This window comes from Etheostoma spectabile, chromosome 15, assembly GCF_008692095.1.
Source record: "Etheostoma spectabile isolate EspeVRDwgs_2016 chromosome 15, UIUC_Espe_1.0, whole genome shotgun sequence".
Taxonomy (NCBI): Eukaryota; Metazoa; Chordata; class Actinopteri; order Perciformes; family Percidae; genus Etheostoma; species Etheostoma spectabile.
In genome coordinates, this window is record NC_045747.1 from 21420544 (window position 1) to 21430296 (window position 9753).

The following is a 9753-nucleotide window of genomic DNA, read 5'->3' on the forward strand; positions in this document are numbered from 1 at the left end:
CCGAAGCCATTTCCATTCTAAAACACTTATATGTCCTGGGAGTCACATGTGAAGAAATAATCATTATAATTATACAGTTGACAAAATACATGCATTTTTTTCCAAAAAAGTCAAGACGTGTTTGCTCTCATGACATTTACTATGCCAATAATAACATAATAATGTCATATTTATTGATATTACACCCACAGCAAATGTTATACAAGCAAATATGTGCTATCAATTGCATAATTTGGCCTTCCATAGAGTATATAGGCATTTTTGTCCCCTCTGGCCTTCCATACAAGAGGGGTGCCGTTTAATCCCATTATAGGGCATGCACTTCCTGAAAAATAGACAGGACGACACAGAGCGGGAGATCAGAGATAGACAAACACTTCAGCGGCAGAAAATGAGGCAAAAACGCGATGAATTATGAATAAGTGAATCAATCTTGGATATAACAGTAGGATTTAAAGCCAAAGAGCTGAAGTTCCAGGCTAGATAGAAATCCCCTGTAGAGGACTAGAAGACAGGGAAAAGACCACCGTAAAGCCGAAAACGTCAGGATTAACGAAAACCGAAGGAGTAATCGCTTGTATGGTTCAAAAGTTATTAAACTATGAATCAGAGGTACTTTTTTACTCGTGGGCGAGTGTCTCGGCTGAGGGTTAAGCTATTAGACACAGCCTGTCTCAAAGAGGAAAAAGCAGACAATTGGCAGTGACAACTTGCACGGAGTTGAAGTTCTCTCCATGAAGTTGGCTCTAAAAAGATCTTCGGAGGGAAAACGACAGGTTCATTAAACAAATACAAATGAACCCAGGACGTGGCGTTTTTCACAGAACAAAAAGACCACAGGAAGAGGAAAACGGAAACACAACATGGCAAAGTGGACAACTTAGGCAGCCATTACCGGGGACTAATCCACGGATAAGTTTGGTAAGAGATCCAGATGTGCATTTGCAAATGCCGTTTCAGGGCTAAAGACTGTCTCACAAGAAAACTGAACAAGTAAGAAATAACGAAGATGCAAATGTAGAGGTATGTAACATTACATTGTTTACAAAGGCCTCCATGTCAGATGCTGAGATATTTATGACTGAATCATTGGGATCTGCGATTATTGACACTGCCTGTACCCGTACGTGTGTGGGGAGAAATGGCTGGAAAGACTTGATGACCTCACCCAAGATCAAGTGAACAGATTGATGCAAACAGAAAACTCCCAGTTTCAGAACATTTTGGTTGGAGATGGCATCTGGTGTATTCCACAAAGAAATGTTAAACTCCAGCTAAAAATAGGACTTGAAAATGCCACATTGAAACTGAAGTGTCAAGGTTGACATTCCACTTCTGCTAAGTAAAATGTCCCTTAAAAAGGCAAGGACCATTTGGAAATGAAAAAGGACCTACCTCTTGAATCACTAGCTCTGGACATTACTGTGTTACATCAGAGACAGAGAAACTGAAAAAAGGTGCAACTGAAGAACAAGTTCTAACGTAACAGAAAATTTATCCCCAGATGAGAAACAAAAAGTCCTTTGAAGCTCCATAAAAGTTCGGTACGCGTCTGCAGACAGACTACAGAGGCTCATTCGCAGTTCAGGTAACAAGGACAAAGAATGCTTTACTGTTCTTGCAACAAATAGTATATGACTGTGATGTATGCCAGAAGTACAAAAAGACAAAGCCGAAGCTGCTGTGGGGCTTGCCCTTAGCTTCGGAATATAACGAGACAGTGGGCCATGGACCTGCATGAGTTGGAACCAGCTTTATGGTATCTCCACATCATCGACCACTTCACACGCTTCAGCGCAGGAAACATTGTGAAAAACAAAGAAGTTGTCTGAAAATTAAACTCCTTCATTCACACTTGGATAGTGTCCATGGCGCCCCCCAGAGGTGGACCGTGGCAATGGTGGAGAATTCAACAACAAAAGAGATCAGAGACATGGCTGAAAACTTTAACATTGAGACAAAAACTACAGCAGGATACAGCCCTGGAGCAACGGACTGCTTGAGAGAACAAACCAAACACTGACTGAGACATCCAGAAGGTCAAACGAGAGAATGGATGTGACTGGCCACTGCCCTTGACTTGGCCACATAGCTAAGAACAGTATGCTGAATGTTCAGGGATACAGTCCATATCAATAGTGTTTGGACGGAATCCTAACTTCCATCGTATTAGTTGACAACACACACACACACACACACACACAACCACACACACACACCACACCACACACACACACACACACACACACACACACCACAAACAAACACACCCACCACACCACAAACCACAACACACACACACACACACACACACACCAACAGAGAGATAATCATGATATTTTATCAAATTTTCTCACGATTATTTGTTGATTTTAACCAAAACAAATTTTACGTCACGTAGGATTATAACTGCGAGAGGGAGTGTGATGGACGTCACTCACCGAGAGACGGCAGATCATTATGAACGGGTCCAGCACGGGTCGAACGCGGGGATACATACGTGTGTATGAATGTCGTAATCACTGCGCTGCATTTTATGAACTATGATATTCTGGCCATGGGTCACATCTCTGGCCAGGTCCAGCAGCTCCGTCTCTCACGCGTTACTCTACCAACTGAAGTTAGTTGCATTTAATTTACTTCTTCGTGTTCTCTCGCCGTGGCCGCCGCGATAGCAGAGTAACCCGCGGAAACACTGGTACAAATACAGGTTTGCCCCTCATAACTTAACAATATACAGCTGTGTAATAACAAATTAAAACATGTGGCTAATGTCAGAAGTGTGGACCGGGCGCTGTGTGGCGGGGGGCGCGGAGAAGATGAGAGAGAGAGGAGAAGGAGAGATCCACACAGGCACGGCTTTACAGCGAAATGGGTCATGTAACGCAAATAAACCATATCCCATAAAAAACATTGCAGCAGATGCGAGGAAATTAGCCCGGTGCGTCCTAGAGGAGCTAACAGCTAATAGAGGTACTAGCAACGCTAGCACTGGTCACCGTTGTTGTTGAGAAACAACAGACGGGACACAAGTGTTGCGTTTTCTGGTAAACTGGTAAACCTTAAGACCGACATAACGACTGCTATCTGTTGAGTTTTCCTCCCGTTACTCGTCCTCTGGGACCCGTACCATCTTGAAACTAAGATGCAACGGGGTGCAGGGAATGAGCAGGAATGGCTAATGATCAGACGGCTTTACGGAGCGGAGATTGGCTATGCAAAAACCCGGAGCGTTCTATGAAATGAAACTTTAAAAAAAATAATCGCTCGATCACGCAAATTTGATCATGGAACAGTCAAATCGTGATCGCGATTAAATTCGATTAATTGTGCAGCCCTAAACCACACACACCACACCTGCAGATACTCAGTGTTGACCGCATCAAGTTGCCCCCGGTGCTGCGCATCGGAGTATGAATGTGTGTGAATGTTTAGCTGATGAGCAGGTGGCACCTTGTACGGCACTCGGCCACAGTGTAGAATGTGTGTGAATGGTGAATGTATCTGTATGATGTAAAAAGCGCTTGAGTAGTCGTTAAGACTAGAAAAGCGTATATAAATACAGCATTCATTACATCATTTGCTGTACTTATATATTTAGACAATAAAGTTAACTTGCCAGAATTGTCTTTTAACACTAGAACACATATGAACATTTAGACTTTTTTGAGTTTCAAAATCTTGATGGATTTTAAAACTTTGGACTTTTTAAGACCCCACGTCAAATATCGAGCCCTACCTAAAAACTTTTTGCATTCGGAGGTTTAAAAATAGGTATACCTTGGCTATAAGTAATATAGGCAAGGTGTAACCAATTACATAAATTGTATAATAATATGTAATACAATTGTACACTGCTTCAGTGATTGTTTCATCCCGTTCTGCTCCTGTTTGAAGCAGCAGTGATAAGGATTCCGTTTTTTTTCTCGTCTTTAATGTGTGTCAGCATGTGGTTGTGTTTCCACCACATCCCCCTATGTCTCGCATGCCAGGCCATCTCCCAGCGCAGTCATACCTCGAGTAAAGGTCTGTTCAATGCTCATATTCTGGGATAGAGGAAAAGCCTGGCTGTTTGTATTTCTGTATGTAATAGAATAATATTACTATGCTCATCACACAATGAAAAAGAATCAAGCAACCATTAAAACAAGGTTGAACTACATTCCGAACATATTAATTAGCTTTTTGCAAGCTGAACCTTACCTGCTATGGCTGGAGAGGAGCGCATTTAACTTGGCATTTAGGAGTTTTCTGCTAATAAACACATAACCACAGGGCAGGACTGCCAGAACTGGAATCTAAAGAGAATTGAAAAGGAAAACATAAGAGAATTAGGGCTGCAACATTTTCTCTAAAATTGTGGTCTACAAAATGTCAGAAAATAGTTGAACAAAGTTCATTCAAGTTTCCAAAGTCCAAGGTGATGTGTGTAAATGTCTTTTTTGGGCAGTCCAAACCAAAGTTTTTTAATTTAATACGAATATAAACACAAATGAAGCAGGAAACCTGCATTGAGGAGACTGAAAAGTTTTTTTGATTTTACAATTCATTGATTTCAAAACAGTTGGTGGTTATTTCTGTCTATAACTGGACTGCACAATAATCAATTTAATCGCAATCATGATTTGACTTCCCACGATCAAATTTGCGTGATCGAGCGATATATTTTTTAAAGCGTCATTTCATAGAACGCTCCGGGTTTTTTGCAAAGCCCATCTCCGCTCCGTCAAACCGCTGTCGTCATGAGCCAGTCAGAGTAGTTCACTGCACCCCGCGCCAGCTTAGTTTCTAGATGTAGACAGTAACAGAGGACAGAGGTAACGGGAGGAAACTCAACAGATAGCAGTCGGTTATGATCGGTCTTAAGGTTTAACCAGTTTACAGTAAACGCAACACTTGACCCGTCTGTTGTTTTTCGACAACAGACAGTGAGCAGTGCTTAGTCGGTGTGCTAGTAGCCTCTATTAGCTCGTTAGCTCCCTCTAGGGACACACCGGTGCTATATGTCCTCGGATCCGCTGGCAATGTTGTTAATGGATATGTGTTTAATTTTGCGTTACATGACCCATTTTCTCGTTAAAGCCGTGCCTATGTGGGATCTCTCTCTACTCTCATAATCTCGTGGCGCCGGCCACACGCGCCCCGTCCACATTCTGACTTGTCTACGTTTTTATTATATTAACACAGCTGTATATTGTTAAGTATGAGGGGCAAACTGTATTGTACCAGGTTTCCGCGGGTCTATGCTATCGCGGCAGGGCGGCCACGGTGAAGAACACAGAAGAAGGTATTGAATGCAACTAACTTCAGTTGGTGAGTAAACAGCGTGAGAGAGGAGTGCTGGACCTGGGCCAGAGATGTGACCCATGGCAGAATATTATAGTTCATAAAAATGCAGTGAAGATACAGACGTTTCATACCACACAACGTAGGAATCCGCCGTTCGACCGTTCATAATGACAGCCGTCTCTCTGTGAGTGCGGTCCACACACTCCCTCTCGCAGTCATATGTGATGATGAAATTGTTTGGTTAAAATCAACAAATAATCGTGAAAATAATCGCAATCAAAATTTTGATCAAATATAATCGTGATTATCTTTTGGCCATAATCGTGCAGCCCTAACATCACTAATTGATTAGTCAACATAATTGTTGCAACTCTACAGAATGTCATTACTGTCAAGCGTTTGACCCTTGCAGACAGAGAGAGATTGAAAACATAGCTTTGACCAAAGGATGGTAAGAACGGCTTATAGAATTAACACGTAAAATGCATTACTCACTTACTATCACACATTCTCAATGATTTAATCTATAAGGCTATGTTCACACTTGGAGTCTTTTTAAGCTGCAGCGTCCTTTACATTGGTAATCCTGTGGAGGAAAACGTGTTTTCAAAAAAGTACTGAGCGCTTTTTTAAACACACACTACTGACTTCTTTTTTGCAGCTCAGAGGCATCTTTTGATGTAAAAAAGGTTAAACTTTTACTGGAAAAAAATGACAAGCAGAGTAGCCAGACGTGTCGTTCCATAAAAACAAGAAAAAATGGAGTCGGAGCACAGCAGGTTATACGCTTATTAGAAAACACATTTTCAACATTTTCAGACAGTCTCTCCAGAAAGACTTAAAGCGTAACTCTCACCAACAAATGCAATCCAGGGTCTCTTGTGAATATATACCCAAGTCCAAACTTTCGTTTAAAGCATAATTAGGACAGAAACGCCCTTTTTAAAATTTACGTATTCTCGTTCTGGTCAAATAGCCTTTGAGGGGGAGAGCTAGGGGCGTACTATGATAGCATCAAAATTGCTATTTTAAAAACATAAGAAGGCTCGACACAACATGAAAAACTTTGTTAAAAGTAATCCAAAGGGCCTCTACAACGTGACTGAGATGAGAACATTTGTTGTTACACAGAGTTAACTAAAAAGAAGGTTTAACAACTCAATGTAGCGGTTGGTTTTTCCGGAGTGCCGTCCATCAGACAGTTAAAAAATGTTGATTTCGAATGCAATGTAACAGGGAGGAGAGTAAAGAGGGAAAGCTCCTAAAGCTTAGTTCATATAAATGCACGGATAATTTGTTGTTTTGCCTCATATAAGAAGACATTCCTATGAGTATAGTCATTGAAATGGAGAGGGGTGGGACTGTTGAGGTCTATAGAAATTCTTAGTCAACTACAAACAGATTTTGTCAACGAATCGATAGCTAGGTGATTTAATCAACAGATATTCTGTTTTTCGCAGAAAGATGCATCAAATGAAGAAGAAGACACTATATAATCCCTCCTCCCCCAGGAAAATAAACAGGACAGTGAAAGAAATGGACCACTGCAATGTCTTAGACTTTGACAGAGACCAGAGAAGTCAATTAGAAGCTCTTTTTCGGTGACAAGCTGAGCGTTACTGGCAGCCTCCAACTGAGCTGAGCGACGTAGATGTGACATGGGCAGCCTGTCTGAAAGTTCTAAGTCTTTGGTAGCTGTGCAAGAGAAATCTCAACATTCCAATCAGCGAAAGAAACGGGAGAAGGAGGTATATGTTAGGAGATAACACAGGACAGCTAATATGCTAACCAACATGCTAGTACATTAGTAATTAAGCCTAAACAGCTAATGGAGCTTTTCCTGACGGTAAATTTCTTCTACTGTGCAATAGAAAGTCACTTGTTTGTTGACACAAGCGTAGCCGATTTTTTATGAAACAATGTCTATGCTACGGAGCCATAACGTAGAAGCTACAAGGTAAGGAGCCTTTATATGTGTGTTCTTTAAAAATAACAGGTGACCAAATAGAGTCTTTAAAATGCTACAGATGTAAAGTTATTTAATGTCAAAAGTGACGTCAAAATGAAGGGCAGTGATGGTTTGTTCCAATAGGAGGTAGCTTTAACTTTCTGGATGCTTGCTTACCCCCTTGGAAAATCATTTTACACTCTGTTGGTTCCACTACAATTACAAGCAGACCTGAAATAAACACCAGCACAGGACCTAACATGCACTATTTGGAGAGATGTCAGCTGTAAGTGAGGGGCCAATCATGAGTGGGGGGTGTGTGAACATATGGTGACAGTGTGATAGTGAATCATGCCCTCGGATGTTTAAGTGGAAATGGCTTGTAGAATCATGATATTCATAGATAATACAAGGCAGGTCTATCACACACAAAATAATCGTTGTTACCATTTGACCGACCTGATATATGAAATTAAAATGAAATAGTTAAGATTTCATTGTAAATTATTTTCTACACTGGGGGTTTTGCACCAGGACACTGTGTGTCCACGGTATATCCCGTCCTCGTTTTTTAGCCACAGAGTTATTTGATCTACGAGTTTATTGATCTTTGATTCGATATCTATGGAGTATCGAATCATTGTCATTTCACATCATTTCGATACAGTATTGTGATTACTAAAATTTGGCATTGACGTCAAAATTCTGCTTTGTGACACTACTACAAGACTGCAAACTGTAAAAAAGAAAAGCCAATTTAAACAAGAAAACGCTGTGGTCTGACACATTGTGGAATGCTCTGAATATCAGGAGAGGAGAGTGTGTACAGAACATGACATATTCCTTCGTCTTAAAATCACACGACCACAAACAAATGATAGCCCCGACAGACGATACGATCATGCCAAAAACCATCAGAAATATTGAAACTGAATAACTATAGGCTTAACCTATAGGCAAGCTCAGATGCGGTTAAGTAATTAAATGGCCTAGATTTTGGTAAAATGTGCATCACTCTTCAATCGGGAACTTTAAAGGGCGTCCAGCTCACGTTTCTTTACGTGTAATGGCGTGTCATGCTGAATACAAAGGTGTCACGAAATGCCGAAATAGGCTTAAATATGTTAATTATAGCAACATTTCAGACAATTAAGGATTTCTTTGCTAAAAAGTAAGCTACAGCTAACCTAACTTGTTCAACACCAACGTTTGTGGGGCAGCCATGATCTCCGTTTACAAGAGGCCCTAGCGTTATGCAACTATTAGTAGGACCGTGTCTACGAACATACCAAAGGTACGCTCAGTAACAACGTTCAAAATGAAATATCTTATCCCTCACCTGTTGGTCGCATCGGGACAAGAATTTAGTAGCCATTTGACTGTCTTTGTTTGTATTGCCGACATAGTCCGTCTCCTCCAGCTGTACGGTAGCTAACTGTCTCTGAGAAGGATTTGCTCCAATCACTAACACCAATGTTGCAAAAAACACACAGAGCAAGTGGATGGTGATAACAGACCTTCTAAAACAAAAATCCACAAATAATGCTAACGCTGTGAGCATGCGCAAGGAGAGTACTGCTGCTGGTGTGCTGCTTCAAGTTCCATGGGGAAAATGGTTAAGAAGACGCTTCACGCGTTCTCTTCTTCTTCTTCGTAATGGGACTGCAACCAGATCGAGCATTACGCCACCTACTGTACATTGTACATTCTTCTATCTCTTGTGAGTAGTCAAGTGTTGTAAATATGTGAAGAGTGGTTTAACACCATATCTTTCCAGAGTTTGATGGCGGGTGGAAACTAGGTGCATTCAAGGTTGGAGGTTCAAAGAGCTTTTTTTTTACCGGGGGGCAATTCGTTGTGCAGAGCCGAAAAGCACACAAATAACACATACAAACAACGCACATCAATGAAAACAAAATAAATACACACTAACAGAAGTCCACATCTCACCATTGAATATTAAAAAAAGCTACAGCAGCAAAAACCAAAAGTTTCTGTGTCTGTGTCCTGCATTTAAGGAGCAGAATCTGCAGCCAGATGTCAACAACATAAAGTAGCGTCTCCAGCTACAATTTTGGTTCACAGAACGTTCTGGGACGTTCGTTTTGGGTGTGGAACGTCCTCGAAGGTTTGTTTTGGTTGTGTTGTGGTCTGCGGTTAATTGGAAGGTGTTCTGAACGTTCGGGAACGTTCGTTTGTTGGTTACAGCGAACGTTATCGGCAACGTATCCTAACGTTAGCTAGTTCGAGATGAGCCAGGTCTGCGCAGTCGACACCGGCGATCGCGCCCCGGTGCATGCCGGTTAGATTTTGTGCTCCGGACTTGATTACCCGAATTGCTTGACGTAATGCACACGTGTGGCAACGGGGAAAATCTCACACTTCCTGAAAAATAGACAGGACAGACACAGAGCGGGAGATCAGAGATTAGACAAACAATTCAGCGGCAGAAATGAGGCAAAACGCGATGAATTATGGATATAAAGTGAATCAATCTTGGATATAACAGTATGGAT

At 41.4% G+C, this 9753-nt stretch overlaps 1 protein-coding gene and 1 long non-coding RNA gene across 3 annotated transcripts in view; one reads left to right on the plus strand and one right to left on the minus strand.

Annotated features, from left to right (window-relative positions):
* The window catches only part of LOC116703265 (uncharacterized), a 7979-nt gene extending 6164 nt beyond the window's left edge, over window positions 1-1815 (plus strand). The window contains exon 3 of the long non-coding RNA XR_004335381.1: window positions 1801-1815. This is a non-coding gene — a long non-coding RNA (uncharacterized LOC116703265). The remainder of the gene's footprint in view (window positions 1-1800) is intronic.
* The window catches only part of c15h16orf87 (chromosome 15 C16orf87 homolog), a 58129-nt gene that overhangs the window by 8467 nt on the left and 39909 nt on the right, over window positions 1-9753 (minus strand). The window lies entirely within an intron of this gene.